Source organism: Gymnogyps californianus, chromosome 5, assembly GCF_018139145.2.
Source record: "Gymnogyps californianus isolate 813 chromosome 5, ASM1813914v2, whole genome shotgun sequence".
NCBI lineage: Eukaryota > Metazoa > Chordata > Aves > Accipitriformes > Cathartidae > Gymnogyps > Gymnogyps californianus.
Genome location: NC_059475.1, coordinates 3,799,887 through 3,821,188, shown reverse-complemented (window position 1 = coordinate 3,821,188; position 21,302 = coordinate 3,799,887). Strand labels below are relative to the sequence as shown.

Here is a 21,302-nt window from a genome sequence, read left to right as displayed (position 1 = left end):
TAATCATATGTTTGTTTCAGTTTTCAACTATGCTGCAGACAGTACCGTTCACAGATTCATACAGGTTCAACGTTAGTCTCCGTGCTTCTATCAAATACGTGTTCTCAGACTAATATATGTGATTATTAATATATACATTTGAATCATAAAAGTGGTTTTTTCTCCTGAGCAGAACACTGCATTACCAGTTTTGGTATATATATTGATAGCTGATTCTCTACAAATTATTTTTGTTTGAGAAAGACTTAGTATATTTTCAAACACAGAATTCAGTGAAGAATAAGGAGACTGGTTAGTGAATTATTCTGTGATTTTTTTTTTAATAATCTCACATAATTTTGTACTTGCAAATATCTGGTGTGAAGATACTGCACACCTTACTAAAAAGGTGTGAAGGGCTTTTGCATACATTGTCCTCTAATTAAAATTGGCTAATTTGAAAATGGCTCCTTGAATTATGTTTAAGAAATCAGATTATCCAGCCTTTTACAGTACTTTCATGAGCAGCAGTCTCAAAGTCAAGGTAGATAAACAGGCCAAATATCTTCTTATAACATTGTCATGTCTTTCTCCTCTTATTAATAAAGAATGTAAAAGTAAAATGTTGCTAAGCTGACACTGCTTCAATCAAGGCTGAAAGCTACTAACTGCATCTGAAGATTTCATATGAAAAATAGCATCTTTGCAAAAAAGCATACCTTGAGTGCAGTAATAGGCGTCGAACGGCTCTGCAGCCTGTGGCGAGAAATCCAACACCCAACACTCTCAACCAATTTGGGACTTGCCTGTACAAGACCTGTTTATTTTGGCTTGGGGTGGAGGAGAGGATTTGTCCTCCATATATAAACAACCACAGATAATAGGATGTCAATAGACATATTTCAATATTTACCTTTTAAAAATTAATCAAATTAACCACAGTAAAAATACTGAGATAGAAATATGGCAAGTACTAGTAAGCTTCTCATGAATTGTTTTCCTTTTCCTTCCTTATGAACAGCATTAAGTGGTTAGAGTAGCCAGGAAAGCTACTCTGGCAAACTTGGCACTCCCACGGCAGGAATAAGCATAGTCATGACCAGGTCAAGAAAATCCCCAGTGTGGGGAGAGGTTTTATGATGGCCTAGAGGCAGTAATGGATAAAAAAAGGTGTCTGGTAAAGATAGGGGCATGAGTAATTCTCAAAAGAAGTTCAGCATTTTGGTTCAGATAACAAGCTAACTGGATTATCGGAAGTTCTCTGAATCTCACTGAGGTAAAACTCAAGCAGCAATCTTATGAGAACAAGGCTTCACATGACATTTCAAACTTCTGCTTCTGGTCCATTTGAAAATTAAAACAGAAGTGTAAGAATGAAATACTTCCTTTAAAAAGGACGTTAATGCAACATGCTTTATAGTTAACTGAGTTTTGAATTGGTTAACTTTGGGTTTAGGTGTGATTTTGGACCATCTTATGCTTATTTTAAACCATTGTCTGTTCTCTAAATAGTTGGGGTTTTTTTGAGCTACCTGGGCAATATCTATATCAGATTCCAAAGCAATACAGCATGGGGTTAGCATTAAATAGGGTTAGCAATGCAAATTTCCACATCCTTTTATTTTTTCTCTGTTTGGAGCTCTCTTACTTCCTTCACAGCTATTTATCATCTGAAGGAAGGAGGAAAGGAGAGAATGGGCAAATCAAAAGAAATTTTTAGAAAAAAAATAAACAAATCTCTCTTCCTTAATCAGATACTGGTTTTGCTCCACAAAATACATAACTGCCTGAGAAAATTAGGTTAAATGAAGAGTAGTGACATCGTGATAACTGTGGACAGAGACTTCAAAGAAAATGGTCACGCTATGAGGAAAAGACACTGGTGGTATTTTGGAATGGAAAGAATATAGTGTTGCTGAATTAGGTTTTGGAGACCACATGAAATCCTTCTGCAACATTCTCCAAGGATGCTGCTTTTGTTAATGTCAAGCTACGCTATTTTATCCTTAATGTAACGAATGTGAAATCTCCTTTGAATGGTGAATGTCCAGATCATATCACAATACACAGCCTGGTTGCAGATATGAAAGAGTTGCTTCTCCACTTGTAGATAATCTGGCACAGGATTGTGATGTCTTAAACTGCTTGTAGCATTTGTCTGTCTTTCTGTCTTTTTTCAGCATTTCTAGAAAGGCTTATCATTTTGGCACATGACTTTTGGAAAGGCTCAGCTTCCCAATAAAGCCAAAGAGGTAGCTGGATTTTCAGAGGGAAATCTGGCTCTGTATCTTGCAGTGGGAGGTCATGGATATAGACTGGTCGGTAAAATCTGGCTTGCATTTAGTTGCCCAAATGACAGCTGTGCTGTTTTAAAATCTTTAGCTCAACTGTAATGGCTGGGAGCCTGAAAAAAAAATCTGCTTTTGAGTCCCTTTAATGTGCATCCCTGCTTCTACTTACGGGACTCATCTACCGAGTCCTGCCTGCGTCCTTCTGTCTGTCTTATTCACACTGAAGGAGTTCCTGAGCGTGGATCTGCAGATAGACTTGGGCAGAGTTTTGTTACCTCAGAATCCCTTATGCATGACTTGATTTCTCCTGTCATTGCTTGACATTACAACAGCAAGCTTCTTCATCTCAAAGAGACTTTGTTTTCTGTTTTTTCTTTTGCAGAATAGTCTGAAGTGACCAGAAGATCCATGAGGATGGAAGTGTTCTGAAGGAGGAAGGTATGGTTTCAATTAATATTCAGCTTTAGCGGAGTCAAAATGTTTCACAAAAATACACTGATTTTGAAAGGATTTGGACTTGAAAGTTCAGGTTTGGTTCTGACCAGGGAGAAATAGAGTCACCTGACATGAAAACTTGTGGGATTTTTAAAGAGAATACAAATTAATTTTGAAAATGTTTGAAAAACTTTGGTTTTATTTTATTGCAAAACAAAAACAATGTCAGGGATTCAGAACTAGTGTAGAAGCAAATTTGTCCTTCACTGGCTATTTCTTTGAAAATTATAAACACGGAAGCCAAAGAATCCATCTGATTACCTTGGTGTTATTGCTGTCTTCCTAGTTCTTCCACTCTGGAAGTGCGACTGATCTGTAAAGCTTTAAATGGTAATAAAGTGTTAGGAATAGGGTTTCTGTGTGGTCCCTGTGCCAGCATCAGAGAAAAGATCCAATACAGCTAATCTGTTCAAATTTAATGAATGTCCTGCTGACTTTTAAGGGAGCTGGCTGCCTGACTACCCTCTGAGACTTTAAAAATCTCCTCCTATTTTTGTAGAATTTTGTCAGGAAACCAGATTGAGTGAGCCCATATAGAAAATGCCATTGCCGTTCCTACAGGTTTCCACAAGACATTTGACCCCTCCCCTCCCTTTCTTTCTTCTTTTTATACCTCTCTGGAATGCAGATATTTTGGTTAATTTTCTCCAGCTGTCACAGAGTCTCACAGGAAAATGACCTCGCAGAGTGACCACTTCCCCTACTCCTTGACTTAAGTAGATTTTTTTCTTTCGGGGCTTTCACCACATCATCCACATCACTGTCTGGTGTCTTTCATGAGTCAGGAAAAAAGCAGAAAAAAATTTCCACCCTTTAGAAAAAAAAAAAGGGAGCCAAATCAGATCAGTTTGGATTGGTTTTATCAATTTACATTGCTATTTCAGATCAGTTAGTGTAGCAGAAAGTTAACATTGCCCATTCCCACTAAAGAGTAGGAGATATTAGCATTTGGATATCTTCCTTATAAGAACTTTTTTCAGCATGCAATTAGTTGATTCATTTAGTAATGACAGCAGTCTCAGCAAATTTGAGAATCAGACTTCTTTATTCTTTTGTTCTTTTAAATATACTATCCAGAGGGGAAAATTTTATTGCAGAAACTATGTTTCAAGTTTAGTTTTCTGAAATAGCACTATGAAAAAATCAACAAAACACCATACGATAAGTATCTATGGCTTGTGAAATATGGAAATCAGATGCATATACCTCAAAAGCTAATGGTTTATTAAGTACCATGATAAAAATAAGGACATACACAAGAAGAAAATTGCAATGCATTTTTTGTTGGCTTCATTCACTCCTGAGATAAATGATGTTTTATCCTCTGTTTTATTCCTGCAAGGAGTTTGAAATCAATGGGCTATTCAAGTGTGTAATGATAAGCATGTGCATCAGTTTTTGCAGAATCAGGGCCTCCCAGTTCTTCCAGAAGGTACTTAGGGCAGCCCCTGCATTTTCATTCTCGAAGTCAAGTTCTGCAGTTCTCAAAAACCGGACTGAAGTTTTAGCTTGCTAGGCATCTCTTTCCTTAGCCTTTTTGTAGGACCTTTTGTTAAGCATGGCTTTCCTCTTCATGTGAGTGCCTCCTCAGTTATCATGAATAGCTGGTTAGTAAGGCGTGTAGAATCCCAAGGATTTCCAACCATAATTTTCCCCCACTGGTGTTCTTTACTGCCTTACACTTTGATACCTTTTTATACTTTGAGTTTACCCTGTCTTCTACCCTGAGTTTGAAGTATCTGAATGAGAAGAAGAGAAAGTTGGGGACTGCAAGGAGACTGCAATCTTTACTACACCAGCAAATGAAATTTCTGTGATCTCTCTAAAGGCCACGTTTATCTGAGAGAAAGTATTGTGCTCCCCTGCTGTTTGAAAGTGATATAGAGCAATTCTATACTGTAATACCTCTTCATATTCTCTGTCTTATGTTTTGAATGAGTATCCCAAAATCTTGGCATTTCTGTAGCAGTTTGGGAAGTTTCCTCCAGGAAATTTTAGTGAACGTGTTCTTTTTGAGTGTCTTTGTGTTATACGAGTGCTATATTAAGACTGTTCAAGGTGAGCAGGTTGTAGCTGTGGTTCGTTTCTCTAATCTTCCAAAGCTAGTATCACCAAAGGTTTATGTAACATAGACTTTGGAATTGTTTAATTTTAGAATTTGGGGATTGATTACTTGGTACAATCCCCAGCAATTTAGGCATTTTAGAAAGAAATTCAAGAAAGATTGTCATGGTTAGTGGTGTCAAGTAAGCTAGCTGGTATAAATATATGCCTAATAAAGTCAAGTTCTAAAAGCAGATTAATGTTGTGCAGTGACAAGATTTTGGGCTTTTCTGTCCCGCATGCAGCATATACACCTGGCAGAGTAATGAGGTCACATATTTGAAAGAGCAGGCCTGAGGTGCAAAGGACTCAGCGTGGGTTATGGAGGTCATTATGGCATGAGCCTGGTACGTAGCCTCATGGAGATGGGGCGAATGGGGCTGGGGCTAGAAAATAATGAGATTTGATCATGTCTCAAAGGCTGTCATGAAGGGACTGAATTAGGGTTCACAGGTGAGCATGGTGTAACTGCTGAATACTTAGTTTTATAACTATGGTCCTAGAGTTTGCATACAAACTATAAATCATTACTCTCTCTCTATATTTGTGACTATACATTGCAGGGATGCCTCAGCCTTAAATGGAATCATCCTAGTTTGTGATGGGGTTGTGTATTCCTCCTCCTCGCAGACACTGACCACAGTAATGGATGGGAAAAGTAGCTTTGTTTGATAATGCACTCGGCTGGATCGCCGACAGCTAGTTGTACAAGCTTACCAGCTGATGTGTGACTTCAACACTGCTGCTCAGGTTCAGTGTGTGGTCAGATGTGCCGCCTCAGCTGCTGCTGATTCAGATTACTGTTCCTGTCTATCCCAACCACTTCATTCATTCCCTTAACCCCCCAGCTGGAAGGAGATTCTGCCAAAAGATGTGGCAAGTCTGAGGAACTGGAAGGGAAGAGGGATGGTGACACAATCGCTGCAAGAATGCGAAGGGTCACAAATTCTTAACTGGAATTAGCCATGGCCTGAACAGCGTGTCCAGCTGTGCTCTTGGAGGTGCTCAGTCGTATGCTGATCTCACTTGCTAGAGATCCCATCTTAGCTGGAGTTGCAAAGGCATGTGCTTTTGGAGCAACACTGCAAATTGTGATCCTGCCACCGCTTGAAAATTGAAGTGGCCATATTGACTATGTTGTAACTGGGGAATAAGTGAGTAGAAAAATGCTTCAAAAGTGCAACGTTCTTTCACTTGCATGTATACTGAATAGACTGGACTTTATGAACAATCCCATTTATTTCAGTGGAAATTCTTTCAGAATAAGCTTTGGCTGAGATGAATAAAAATGATGGCATCTTTTCCTAAATGATTCCTTTTTTTCATAAGCTGAATTTTTACAGCCAAAACCTTTGGAATTTAAGAAATCTGATAAGCGGGTTTCCTGAGTCCTTTTAGTCTTAATCCCAGAAGTAAAGGAGAATGGTCCTAAGGGTATAATGGTCTTATATCCATGCCCTGTTCCAAATGCTTGCTTTACACAGGATGGAAAACACTGCTATTAACAATAACGTTAATAATATGGATGATAGATGTAATAACTATTTTCTTAGAATTAGTATCTGTGAGATATTATGGCTCAATTACTTTGCTTCACCTCTCAGAGAGGCACACAACTTCCAACTTGCAGATTTTTTAAAGATCAGTCAATATAAAAACAAGTGGTCTTAGTAAATTGTTTAACCTAGAAGGTGAATATTGTACCTCTTGTGTTCATGAAATGAAAAAGGGGTTCTTTGTAGCTGCTATATACATGAAATTACACAAACATCTCCCTATTAACTTAGATGGATTCTTTGCATTTCAAACTCTAGAAATTCTAGGAGGAAAAGAGGGGATGAACCAGAGAATGAATACCATATTTCAGCTGATAAGTGTTTCCTCACATGTATCTGTTTCAGGAAAAGACTTCAGCATATGTTTAACTTTAAGCATGTGCTCAGGTCTCACTGGATTTAAACATGCACTGATCGAGGATGCTTTCTTAAATAGAAGCAATATGTTGTCCCAGTGAAGTCAGCTTGATTTGCCAACTACTCCTCTCCTTTACATATAGGTGATTTCAACAGGCATCTGTAAAGAAAGGGGAAGCTGAGGTCTTTAGAGCAGTTCCTGCCTCCAAAATGGATTTTGTTCTTTGTGGTAGGAAGTGCGGTCTTTCCAGTGCCAAAGCTTTTTCCTATCAAAATAAACACAATGTAGCATAATGGGGCTGCAGTCTTCTTTTGTAGTCTATGGGAAAATAATAAATCTCTTACTATAGTATTTTTTGTACTATCCCTTTTTTTCTGTCTTTACCGTCTGACCACTGTCTCTAAAGACCAAGTAGTTCTGGCTGCACAAATACAAGAGAAGTTGCTTTATTATGAAGGGGAGAATAAAAGGTGTTGAGAGTGACTAGGTCATATTCTTGTCAGTCTCCTGTATTTAGACTCCTTTCAGCCTAGTTTTTGGTGACAAACTGCACAGCTGTAATGCCTTACATTTACCAGCCTGCATATATGAAAGATGTGTAATGTTAACTAAGCCCTTTCCCGTCCCTCATGGAAGACCACCCTGCCTGCAAAATCTCCAGAGGAAAACACGGCATGTCCTGATCAGAAACTGCCTTTGTTGGCAGAAATACAGTATGTTGCATTAACCAAAACAGCATTTTTTAAAACATTTTTGATGGTGGCTGCTTTTTATTTAAATATTCATTTTGCTTGTGTAAACGGATCTCATTTGGTCTTTACATCCCGACATCACAGGACTATCTGAAAGCCTTGTTTACATTTAGCAGTGGAAATTGTTTCAAGCCTTGCACAAAACCTTCAAAACCTGATATGCTCAGGACAGAAAAAGGACTGGATTCTCCTCAGCGGTCCCCTAGACAGCAATTTTCCCTGGGACGACCTTACTGGTGATGAAAGTTAACTAATCTTTCCTCCCCACTGACAGTGCAGTTTTTCTACCGGGTAGGAGCTGTTGTTAAGCAAAAGTCACTTTCAAAACTTGTTCCGCTTCTCTAATATTGGCTTCTCTGTGCCTTCACTTGTTGCTGTGTGTTCCCCAGCTCCTCGACTGTGAGTTTATTGATACATGTTACTTGTTTTCCGAATGGTAAGTAATGCAGCCCCCAAAAGCTGCGATTACCATAGAAATAGTAATAATCGTATTGTGCTGAACACAGCCATGTACTTACTAGTTGTGAACACAACTGTGGCAACAGCATTTCGGCTCTGATGGTACGGGTAAAGGGAAAGCCTGGGATAATTGACTCCAGGGGAGTCACTTTAAATTCACAAGGGCACAACTGCGTTTAGAACCTGGCCCCGGGAAACTCATACTGGCACCACCAATCCGGTCTGAGGACATAACAAACATACCTAAACACTATCCTTCTTGTTCCTCCTCGAATCATGGGTATGAAGCTTCGTGCTTCAACTGTTACTCTGTATACATGTCAGCACAGCATAAAATACACTGTCTAGACTGTCTACTTGAGCTTGCAAGGTACAAGATTTGTAGAACTAAACCCTTCTCTCTTTAACGCCATTTCAGCAGTGTATTTCACTCAAACAAATAAGACAATTCCTGAATTACCTCAGAATAACTTCAGGGACACTTGGCTAATCTCAGGGTGTTGGGTTGAATCCTACGCTAGGAAACTATAGCTTGAGTCAGTGTTTTCTGATGAGTGATTTATCACTCAGAAAGGTCTGAACTGTAAGGCTAGTGGTGACAACAAGCTGCTTCTTTGCTGTGTCCCAATTTTCCCAAGTGTGAGATGGTTGTAATTACGTTAATTTACCTGTCTTGGATACTGTGACGAGTAAATTGCAGGAGGGCTTATAAAGGGGTATTAAATGTGTGGTTCTAGATGTGAAATCTCTAAGTTTAGACAGGTACTTTCTGTAGGTCCCACGAGAAGTGTCTATCTTTTCCTGTCCACCAGTCAGTCCTTCATTCCAGAGTGAATACTTCCCACATGAAGTAGTGGCCATCCTACATCAAGATCTTGACCTCGTTTTATGCATCTGTCTAGTATTTTTCCCACTCAGATCGTGGTGAGAGGCAGCACTCTCATCTCTCTAATCCCAAAACTTTTCTGCAAGAAAGGTAAATATTACTCTCTGCATTTTGCAGATGGAAAAACTGAGCAAAGAGGTTAAATGGCATAGTCTAATAATAGACAGAGATAAAAAGCATGGGAACAATACGTATGGGCAGAAATTTCAGGCCTCTGGAAGCGTACAGGATCACCGTGCAAATTCAGTTAAAGGCTAAATGCTGCATTCACGTGCATCTAGAAGTGTGTGATTTCCTGTGTATCTCCTTATAATGTGATGTACGTACTCACAGAGCCAGGTGCAGATGTCATTATGGTAATAATGTTACGGAACTTTATTAGAGCATCTTTTCCACTCTGGTACTAATCCACTCAAATGTCCATGGAACAATACCCCAACTTTTCTTTCTTATTGTATGTCATCTCCCACTCTTCCTATGAGATTTAGGACCAGTTTCTGGACATATAGAGGAGGCAGCTGCCATCCTCACCTTACTCTTCCATCAACTTATGTCTTCTGGGAATGGGAGGACCAAATCTGTCAAGTTTCTTAATAATTTTCTGGACTGTGAGGGTTTGGGGCTCTTTTTTTTTTAGTGGCGGTGGTGATTTGCAGAAAGTGTTATGGGTCATCTTCATGCCTTTCTGTGTGCAAAGTACAAGGGACTTTTTCCATTTGGAAAACAATCATAGGTATTTATTTAATTTACTTCCTGTGGTAATGTTGTATACCAATGAAGCTAAAGAGAGAGAGTCAGTGCTGGGATGACTTTCGTTCATTTGCTGTATTTGGAAAATAAGAAGAATAAAACTTCATTAGCATAACACAGTCTGTTAGGTCCCGTACTTTTACCCCCCAAAGGTCTTCCTGTTTCCTTGTGTTTTGATAAAATGGCTGATACACTGTTAAATTGCTGGGCAAGTTGTGAATAACATTAATTTAACGAGAGAGATTAAAAATATGTTGTAGAGCTGGACGGCTGCTTTTGCTTCTTTTTTAACTGCTTGGCATTCCTGATGCTGGGTCTTGGTTTCTGTAGCCATGCAGCATATGAATCAGAGAGAACCCACCCTGTGCTTTGGCATAACTCTTAAAGCACTGACAGTTCCTCTTTCTTCAGCAGTAATTAAACAAGTAAAAACTGGTTACTTTGGTTAGCAGATATAAATGTGGAAAATATTCACAAATACATATCACTGGGCGTGTGTGTCTAAGGAATCTGGATGAGCTGTGGTTGGACTCTCCTTTCCCACATACTTACAACAAAGGTGCTTTATCCAACAAAGCAATCTGGCCAAGGTCTTTTATTTCAGCTAATTCATGTTCTCTCTTTCTTTGTAAGGCTTGAAGGTTTGCTGATAGTGCAGTTCAGTGCAACCCTTAACAACAGGAGGCACTGTTGGGGATAGGACTCAGCAAGAGGAAAAATCAGTTAAAACCAGGATGAGACAGTCTCATAGAACTGAGACCCAGCCTGCCCTTAATTTTTTTGCAGTGATTTGACTCTTCCAGTTAGCTCTGCAATTACAGAGCGGGCTAGCACGGCTCTTAGTTTGGAAGCAATTGTTACACTGAAAAGCTACCTGTTATTAAAATAAGTTCTCCAGTAATAATGAGTACACTGGTGTAAATGTGTTCATCATGGCACTGGAGGGGTTGTATGCTCTGACTGCAGAGGCAGACATATTTAAAAGTAGAGCTAAAATGAATGCAGACAAACCCTAACTAACTGTTTAAATAACCACATCTTTTGGGAGGAAGTATGAGCTAACGATAAAGCATTAGCAGTGTTTCAAGAACAGTATGCTTAATTATGACTTTCTTGGAGGCTCCATTTATGGCGGAACAAAAGCACTCGCTTTGCCTCAGTGATCTCTCTGTAAAATGGGAATAATCAAACCAGAGTTTATAAATCCAGAAATCCTTCATGTGATGATACTTCGTGATCACCGCTCTATTGTGCAGGCTACACAACTTCCTTCAATTAACTCCTGTTGTGGTTTAACCCCAGCCGGCAACTAAGCACCACGCAGCCGCTCACTCACTCCCCCCATCCAGTGGGACAGGGGAGAGAATAGAAAAAAAAAAATAAACTCATGGGTTGAGATAAAGACAGTTTAATAGGACAGAAAGGAAGGAAAATAATAATAATGATAATAATAATAATAAAATGACAATAATATTACTAAAAGAATTAGAATATACAAAGCAAGTGATGCACAACACAATTGCTCACCACTTGCCAACCGATGCCCAGTTAGTTCCCGAGCAGCGATCCACCCCTCCCAGCCAACTCCCCCCAGTTTATATACTGGGCATGACGTCATATGGTATGGAATATCCCTTTGGCCAGTTTGGGTCAGCTGTCCTGGCTGTGTCCCCTCCCAGCTTCTTGTGCCCCTCCAGCCTTCTTGCTGGCTGGGCATGAGAAGCTGAAAAATCCTTGACTTAGTAGAAACACTACTTAGCAACGACTGAAAACATCAGTGTGTTATCAACATTATTCTCCTACTAAATCCAAAACACTGCGCTATACCAGCTATTAGGAAGAAAATTAACTCTATCCCAGCCGAAACCAGGACACTCCTGTCAGAAATAATGTAGATATTTAGGAAAAATATACTATACTAATTTTAACATTTCTGCTAAAACACTTGATAAGTTGACTCATATCTAAAACAGTAACGTGAGCATAACCCTGATCTAAAGGAGGCAGGCTGAGACCCCTTACAATATACTATCGCAGCAGTCGGTACTGAGGTGAGGAGGAGACAGGGCCTAATACTTAATAATTGAAATGCAGGCTCGTCTCTTTAGTCTAGAGTCGTTTTGCTTCAAATTCCAGGTATCCCTATGACTGCTACATTGATGATCTGCCTAGTGCATTTCCTGTTTCCCATATTTGTTTTCCCCTAACCTTCTTTTTGTTAAGTTGATAACGCTGTTTCCTGATCTGTATTTTTCAGTTCGTCTTGTGGCTCTTTTTTCCTAATGTCTACTTTTCAAAACCGTCGGTGCAACTGGTACCTTATCCACGCAGAGGTTCTAGGGATCCTGCCTACCACTGGGCAGGGGAAAGGCCATGCCAGAGGAGGATGAAGTTGCTCAGCACATTAGCAGGAAAGGCTCTTTAGGCTTCTTACCCAGTGATTCAAAAGTTTGTTGAAAGCGGTAGGAGTTTCTTTGTTGAATTCAGCAGGCTTTAGATCTGATACTCCTAGACCAAGTAAGGACAGTTTTGGTCTTATTTATTTTTAACAAAATAGCTTCAGTTTCTTCCTGTAGGCTATTTTATTTTTCTCAAATTACCCAATTCATATTCGCCTCCCGCAGGGTTCTCTTTTCTCACTGCTGTTTATTACACACAGAAGAGTTGCCTCTCCTCTAATTTACCCCCGTGGTACAACTCCACTGACTAGAGAGGAGAAATTCCTGCTTTATACCAAAATAAGAAAAAGGAGAATTGGTGCCAGATTTTAACTTTGGTGAGCAGCTTGCTTCTCTTTGCCTGGAATCATCCAGCAATACCACAACTGGGAGCTAGAGTCAGACATCCAAATATAACAAATATTTCTGGGTTTGCATATTACACTTTCCTGCTCCTCAGATTCAGGCTGGGAGGAAGAGGAAGATTATGAAAGAAAATGTATGCATGAATATTTTAGCAATCTGCTGTGTTAGGAAGGAAAAAATGTAAAGAGCAGATGACTGATTCATGGTGTTTTGGTTGAAAATATTGTAGCTTTTAAACATTGCCTCAGTGTGGTCGGGGTGCTTACAGTAAATATGTTTCACACCAGATGTGGTCTCAAATGTACATGACTTAGAATTTTCCTGCACACAGTAACTGTCAGTTCTGGGAGCCCAAGGATCCCCAGGTTTCAAAAAGACCGTTCCTGTTGTAGCTGTCCTGCCCAAGGGGTGCCAGCAAAATGAACACAAGGGTTGGGGAGGCTGCTGACCCCTAAAAATCTCAAGCTTCAAATAGTCTATAAAACATAGATGCCAGTGTTCTGCTTCCAGGCGCTGAATAATGCCTTTTGTTCCCAAACCACATGTCTTTGCATTAGGAGGAGCGGGCACCATTAGAAGAGGTGATCTTCCATCGACCCCATAACATGCAAGCTCAGCAGATGCAGAAGGGCCCATAGGACATTTTCTTTCTCAAATGGATAATACATACATTGGCTATGTTGCTATAGGGTGCAGAAATAGAATGAAGCTTCTGATTCCAGCTGAAAAGCTAGCGACTGCCTACTACGGCTGCCTCTGTGAAATCCCTGCAAGTGATTGGGGCCAGATAGATACATGTGTTATGATTTCTGTCATTCACCTGGTGCCATACATATGCATGATTTCTAGAAATAATTAAAAGAATTAAAAAAAAAAAGGTTACTGTTGATGAGTTGGATGTGGATATTCAGTTATAGAAAGATGCTGAGCATACAGAAAGATTTTGAGTACATTAGTATCAGCAGAGTGTTTTGCCAAGAGTATATTACTTTTGGAAATGAATCTGGAATTGTACTTGAATGGGGAAAATAGGAAGCTGAGCTCGTGCACTTGAATGGGCAGCTCCAATGAGACCTGTTAAGGAGTCTGTGTGGAACTACTGCTGCAAATACAGGGCTCATTCTGTGCCACTGTGCAGACCTTATTTAAATGTTTGTGATGCAAGAATTTAAGGAATAAAGCAGTATTACTTCATACCACTTAGAATATAAATACCACTTTTTCTCCCAGCAGGACTGAGACAGTTCACAGCAGTGCCTCAATTAGCACCTTCTTTCCTAGGCTGTACCTAGGCTGCGGTCAGATGTGTCATTGCAATATGCGCTGCTTTAGCTAACATGGCTTTTGGTAGCAGGAAAGCTGCAACACCTTGGGCTTTGGGTAAGCTACAAATGACACTACCTGCCTGAAACCATGAGCAAATATTTGCCTATTTGACAGCTGAAGCCTGTGGTAGTCTGACCTCATCGCTTTCAGCACTCAAACCTAGTTTACAGCTAGTCTGAGATACCTACACGTGTAACAGTCGTGCCTTGCTGTCGCCGTGTGAGTAGATAGTCCGGAGACTCTGCATCATTCTGTGACAAGAATCAAGCTCAAACCTAGATGTAAGCCTTTGCTGCCTAGGTCTCGAAGAGACAAATTTGTGTTGCTGGGTCTCTACAAAGTTATACAAATGGCAGGATGCAATCATGTCTGAACGTGATTTTGGGTAACTAAGTAATTGACGTAATACTGGTCACAATATGTTGGCTGGTGAAGACCACAATAAACTGTGCATGTCAGCTAATCATGATTAAACACTGATGAGGCCAGGCTAAAACTGCACTTAGCTGACATGTGCTGAATGCTATTTGTTCTTGTCTACACCGATTCACATATTGCATTCAATGCAGCACAATATAGATAAGCCCTTTGGGGAGAGTGTAGCTCTGGTCAGGCCTCAGTGTTCCCTGACTGGCCAACAGCTGCTCAGAGCAGTTTTATAAAGGGACCACTTACCCATCCTTTGATGGAGAGATAAGCCACTGTAATGTAATTACAACCAAGGAGATGGGAGAGGGGAAAGAAAAAAATATGCCAATCATGAAGGGGGTACACGGAGAGCCTCAGATTCCTTCTAACCTAAACATTGTGGCAAGGAAAGAAGTCTTAATTAGGAAACGTGTAGGCATAGAACAGGAGCCCATCCTAAATGAATTGGGGTGTGATGAGCATAAAGAAAATGCTTTTTAAAAAGATCTTTGACTCCCACTGAGTGCTTCTTTCTTAGACTTCCTTGCCTAATAATGTCAGCATTTAAATGGCCCCAACTCCCAAATAACAAGGCTTTGAAGTTAACACCTCATTGAGGTATAGAGTTCATACGTTTGCTATTCCTATTATTTGGCTAGAAACCGTTTTCTGCATGGCTAGCTTAATAGGGCAACAGAATATTAAGTTGTATAGGGATTGAGAAAGCTATTCACACAAAGGAAAGAGCTACAGACTTCATGTATTTGAACAGAACCTGACAATTAAGAGAAAAGAGCAAAAGTCTGGGAAGTGCCCTGAGTCGCATAATTACATGAAATTTTTTCATACCTGTGATATTTCCAGTGGCCAGGCACAAACACAAGCGATTTTAGACTTGGACTGCGTTAGGGAGTTGTAGTTGTAATTAAGAGATGAGAGGAGGTGTTTTTTCCATCCTGCCAAAGTTTTAAAGCTTCAACAAGTATTCTGTTCTTTAGCAGGGCAAAATCAAGACGTTTTGGATTTTTGCATTGAAAAAGACAACAAAATGCTGAAAAATTATCTCGTGCTGGTTGGACCAGTTACTTAGGGGCTGGGTGATCCAGACTCAAGTCTACCTCTGTTGTTTTCCAGCATTACAGATGAATGCCTCAGCCATCAGGCTATCAGCTATTTTAGAATCTTTTTCTTTTGGTTTTGGCCCCAGCATACAGCAGAGCTCTGAGGAAGATATCTTCAAACAATATCTTGTTAAATATATACACCAATAAAACGGCTTTTCATTCATCTGCATTTTTTGACACAGTAATTACCAGTTGTCTCTACTTCTGATAATGTGCTGTGGCAGAATAATTAGCACCTCCCCAAAACAATTATCCTAAGTCATAGTTATCTGTATCATAGAAAAGCCTAGAGCCTGCAGTTAAAGAGAGGTGCTTACTGCCATGTAGTAGTTTTCTTGCCCTGAAAAATACACGAATAATCTAAACGGTGCAACGGAGAGAGTAAATGATGTTATTAGGCTCATTTTCACAGGTAGGGGACTGAGTGATGACAGGATTTGACCAAGGCCATACAGGAAACTTTGCAGTGCTGGGATTAAACAAACTTGGCAGGGTGTCCCAGACTTTGACCACAAGTAAAGCCACCTGTCTCTTCTAAGTATGCCTTACAGAGCATAAATTAGACATTAGAATGATTACAGAAGTTGAAATGGTTTAGGAAAGATCTGCTCGTTCCAATGCCCATCCGAACAACAGCTTCTACTTTTTTTTTCCTATGGTATTTACAGTTTAGAAATTGCTGGCTGTAAAATTGTCTGGTGTTTGGGATTCAAGAGATTTCTTGTCATTTATGTCACTCTTTCACTAACTTAGGCTAAGCTTATGCTTCAGTTTATTTCTCTGAATATAGGTATAAAAATACCTACCTCCTCCAGGCTTCAGTTAATGAAGGAGTCCATCTTCATTCCTACCCGGTGTAATTACTTCACATCTATACCACTGTAAATATCATCATGACTCAGTCCAATGTTTATGGCCCCTTATCCCATAGCAAAAGGCACATTAGGTATTCATTTACAAGCAACTGGCACCCATGTTTAAATTAGACAATTATTATGGATACGCAACCAGAATAATCTTCTGCAAAAATATCTTTTTTTTACTCTGAGCTCTCTTATGGCTTGGAAAGCAGATTGAAGGCAATTTCATGTGTTTATATTAACTTGCTGCTAAGAATGAATCACAGTTTCCGCACAAGTCCACTGAAGTGTTAATAGCATCTGTTCATTTTATAGTAAGTGATGGATTTAAAAATGGATGAATGGAGAAGAAAAACAGCCCCATCACCCTGGTGGTCCTGTGTCCAAATGACATGTTGTGCTGAACAGCGATAAATTTTTATGCAGATTCTTTAAAGAAAAACCACCCTTTTGCATGTGTAGACCATCATTGCTTAAGCACTGTATCCTTCTACAGTGTAAAATCACGATGACAATAATTACTTCGAGAAACAGGAGGAGTTAGATTTCTCTTATGTTGTATAACAAAGTGGTAGTTTGACAGGACGGGCAGCCCAGGTGTCTAAACGCTCTGTTCCCTCCATAAGTTGAAAATGGAGATTCTCAAAATCCCTATTCAGCTGCAGCCTGACTTAAACTCCCTAGAGGCTTACATTTCTATGCATAAACTCCTCCCTTCAGTCCATAGCCCAGTGAGTTGATTTTTAACCTGGGAAGCAGGAGATGAGTTTCAAATAACAGTTGTATGTAGCCTTGTGGTGATGGCCTTTATTTAGAGGGGGGGAAGACTGGAGTTCCAGTCCCTACACCAAGGACTGGAAAAGAAACAATTGTTGGATAAAATGCAGAAGTTCTCTCTCCACTCCAGAACAGATTGAAAGAGATTCAAGATGTGATTTTGAACATCAGCTTGGACATATCTGTGATGGTAATGATGAGCTCTTCAGCCTCTCCATCAGGTCCTGTGAGAAATATATACCATCACATTGTGTCATGAGATGGGAATGGGCTCCGAGCTCACACTGTCCGTGATAGCTACCCCTGCCACTGGTGCCATTTTTTACTATCTGCTGCAGTTGTAATCACTGATGTTCCCATGTGCAATGTGGCAACTTCTCCCTTGGTTGGGCCAGGGAAGTTGGAGAGTGACAGTGATGTGTTGGCACTGGAGACAGAGCAAAATGCAATAAAAATAGAAGCTTAGGAGCCTCGCTTCAATATATCTATGCCTGGGTTTGAACAAACTTGAGTTAAAGGTGGGAATAAAACCTGTGTTGTGCATCCTGTATCAGAAGCACGGGCTACCTTCTCCAACAGCCAAGTGCTCCCTCCTTCTCCAGCCCTGATCCTAGCCCTTGTCTCATGCAGGTTCTGCTTTCATCTGACCACATGCTGAGGCAATTTAACTCACTAATGTTGCGGAAAACTATATTTTGATGGATCAATTTTTCACTGGGTGAGTGAATTGAGTCCCTCACTGTCCAGTCAGATGAGCTCTAGAGCTGACACAAGCAGCAGAGGGGAGGGACTGGAGCAAGAACGAAGGAGGAAGGAAAAAAGGGAAAAGAATTGTCCCCTTTTGGCAGCAGGGATGCTTTAGATTAGCTCAGCCATATCATCTAACTGGACTGTGAGAGTAAACTGTGCTCTGTTTTCTGTTATTGCTTGCTTTACTCTTTGTTTGTTTTGGTTTTTGATAGGAAGAAATGTAGCTGTATATATTTGGGAGAGGGTTTTGGGCAAACATCCTGATCTGACAGCTGTTCAATGCAGCTTGGATTGGGATTTCTAGACCCCTCCCTACCAAAAAGTTGGGTTTAAAATGCTTCCCTGTCCAGCACATCACATTAGCCAGTGGTCTCCTGGCTATTTCAAGAACACCGAGATGCTTAATTCAGCCCAGGCGCTGTGCCGGTCACCCTGCTTGTGGCTTCTTCCCACGGTGCCAGCTACTGCTCCCGGTCCCTTTGAGGAGTAGCTCTAGGTCACACAGAAAACTAGGGCAAGGCCAGGAATTACATTCTCCTTTCCTGTGTTACAATCTGGTATCTTAATTATTATTTCAGTTCTTCCTGTTCAGTGTGAGGGTCGTGCCCCCCCCACTCCCAGATTTGTGTGTATCTTCTAAGCGTCAGCAACAGAGGAGAATCATTTGCAGAAATTCAGCTCTGGGGAAAAAAAAAAAAAGTCTTGTAAGCATTCATTTATATTTAAGAATGAATTTTCTTCAGCTGTGCTGTGACCTCACTTATATTGTCAGGAGAACTGCTAGATGAATTTAAAATTACACTACAGTGCCCTTCTGAAGTTCCCTTGTAAAGTTTTGGGGTGTTGTTCGGAACATTATTTTGTTCAGCAAAAGAATGGAAATGGGCTAAAATAGTTCAGCATCAGAGCCCTTGTGGTCTGCTGGAAAAAATTATTCCAGATATTATTGCCTGTGTGAATATAGTATTTCCTTCATTTTAGCTCATTTCCCTAATGCCTGCCTTGCTCTGGGGAACCTAAGCTGAATTATAAATAGACAGATTCTGATTTGTATTATTTGTGCCACAGGATCAGGCTCTGAAATACTTTGCTTCTGAACTATTAAGCTATAAATGTGGAAAGGTACCACCTAAATGGGTAACCCAAATGTATGCTTCTAGCAGAGGAATCCTGTCAGTCTTCCTATCACGGAAGTTTGTTCTTTTGTCTTGATTTGAAACATTTAGAAATAAAATTCTCATCTGTTCTTATTTCTTAAAAGCTTCTCTAATAACAGCATGTGGCTTGCTCTCCACCCTAAACCCATTGAAAGCAGCAAACCAATCATCATATTTAATGTGCTTCAAGAATTTCTTGATCAGTGCTTCATCTGCTACGAGATAACAGCAACAACCACCACCACCAACAACAAATAATGAGAACCAAATAAGCCAAAGCACTGCAGGGACCTTACATGTGGTGGGTTTTGTGAAGAGAATTAACATGAAAGAGGGTTCAGTTTGGGGGTAGAGGTCAGGGCAGATAAACTCCTGCGTTCTGATACATTTCCTTAAAGTGGGAAGCGCTTTAGAGAGCGAGGCTGTGGGAAGAAGCTGTCAGCAACGGGGTGGTCAGCGGTGTCAAGGGTGGTGGCCTATGTTTTTCTTCTGTTGCAGCCTTTCATCCTCCATCTGTCAAGCTCCATAATTTTCAAGGCAGACAGTCGATTTTTAATACAAACCTTTAACTTGAAGTGTCCCTTTTATCTTGGAATAATGCAAAAATGGCAATAACTGTTCAGGAGATTGTTTAAAGTCAGTGTCCCCGCTCAGGTCTCCTTGGGATGGCACCAGATTGCCATCTGGGCAGAGGTATGTGCCGTAGGCGCCTGCTGCTGTTGAAAGGGTGGGCTGCGTTTCCCTCCACAGCTGTTTGCGAGTGCGGAGGCCGACACGCTGCCAGCTTGCAGATCCCACATGTAGCTGTGATGCAGCACTGCAAGAAAAGGTAGTTGGTGAGGGAAAGGCCTGGAGAGAGACATCCAGGTGGAGCACGGCTGGATGCAGGCTCCTTACTCAAGCACCTGCAGACACCCTGGCAGTGGGATCAGCATGGCCTTATGTGTCCTACTGACCCTGCCCCACGTGGCGTCACGGCCCCATTGCTGACTCGTTTGCCCAGTGCTGACCACAGGATACTGCCACGAGGACCGATGTCCCCACACAGGCGTGTGACTGAGCTTGGGCTAAGGACTAGTACAAGTCCGGGCTTTCTTCACGCTACACTGCATTCTAGCACTTAGCTGGAGCTGACATCTTAGCACGGCTTGTGTCATATAATTTCAGCATTAACAAGACTTGGCCCACACTCAAAATACACAGTGTTTAAGTGTTTAAATTAAGGCTTAACTGACTCAGGCACTGAATCTAGTTCCAGCCACTGTGTTGCTGTATTATTAAATGCTACAAACTGGAGTTCCTCCATTCATCTGCAAGGATTATCACAGCAGAACTGGCAATAACTGAAGCATCCAGATGAGTGAACAAGGTGAAATCCTAGTCCCAGTGAAATCAGTGGGAATTTTTCAAGGGGCTGTTTTGAGGTCTAGATTTCATCCAACCGTCTCAGCTGAAGTTCTCCCAAGGAGAAAGCTGTATATATTCCTTCATTCATTCCCCAACAGAAACAGATCCCTTAAACGTCCAAGCCATAGTACTGAAATACTTGCAATAAATGGACTTAAATTAAAGCATGGTTTCTTAGCCTGGAAATCTCATCTGGAAAAAAATCCTCTCATATATAAGTAACTGTGAGTATAATGGGGATCATCTTATTTCTTTGTATCTCTTGACATTGCTGCTAGTTGGACTTGTGAGTTCTACTTTTCCGTGGTTTAACAGAAAAATGACCTGTTCTATTCTATACCTGCTTGTGAATGAACTCGTGAATAACAACTGAAAATCCAGGTTGCTTTTGTGCATGTGTTTGCATAATTCAGTGCAAGAAATGCCAAAGACTGAAATCAAGATTGGGCAGGGCTAGCAAGTTCGGCTCCAGATCTGAATGCAAATGTTTGCAGATGTGGAACAGAGAAGGGGTTCTGATCCAGACAGTTAGCTTAGCTTGTTATTGAAATTCAAATTCAGATCAGTTGCAACATTTCAAGATGGATCAGAATTCCCTTGGCAACAGGAAGGGTTTGGATGTGTGGGTATTATTTCAGGCCATCAGTCTAGAAAGACATCGATGAGCACACATGCATCAGCTTGCCCACACACAGACGTGCACACACCTTCCTCTACGAGAGCAGGAAGAGGAAACTCCCTGCAAAGAAGTGACATTGCACTACTAATGACTTTGGTCGTAAACATTATCACATGCAACCTACTGCTGTCTTCTGCATTGATGTTGGGGAGCAGAATCTTAGAAACATGGAAAAAAATCCTAACAGTGTACTTTAGTGCTGTATGCAAACTTTTAGGTACTAAGCTTCCTAATCACTACCGTATGGCTCATAAAAGAAGCAATCTGATACCAAGTACCAAGAGAGGTTGTTATTCCTCTGCTTTATCCTATACCACTCCAAATGTTAGAACAATAAATACATTTACCTCTTGTTTAAGATCACTTAAAATAAGTTGTTTT

At 40.6% G+C, this 21,302-nt stretch overlaps 1 long non-coding RNA gene across 1 annotated transcript in view; it reads left to right on the top strand.

Annotated features, from left to right (window-relative positions):
* The window catches only part of LOC127017176 (uncharacterized), a 216,893-nt gene that overhangs the window by 138,753 nt on the left and 56,838 nt on the right, over window positions 1–21,302 (top strand). Inside the window, exon 2 of the long non-coding RNA XR_007766546.1 lies at window positions 2,653–2,708. This is a non-coding gene — a long non-coding RNA (uncharacterized LOC127017176). The remainder of the gene's footprint in view (window positions 1–2,652; window positions 2,709–21,302) is intronic.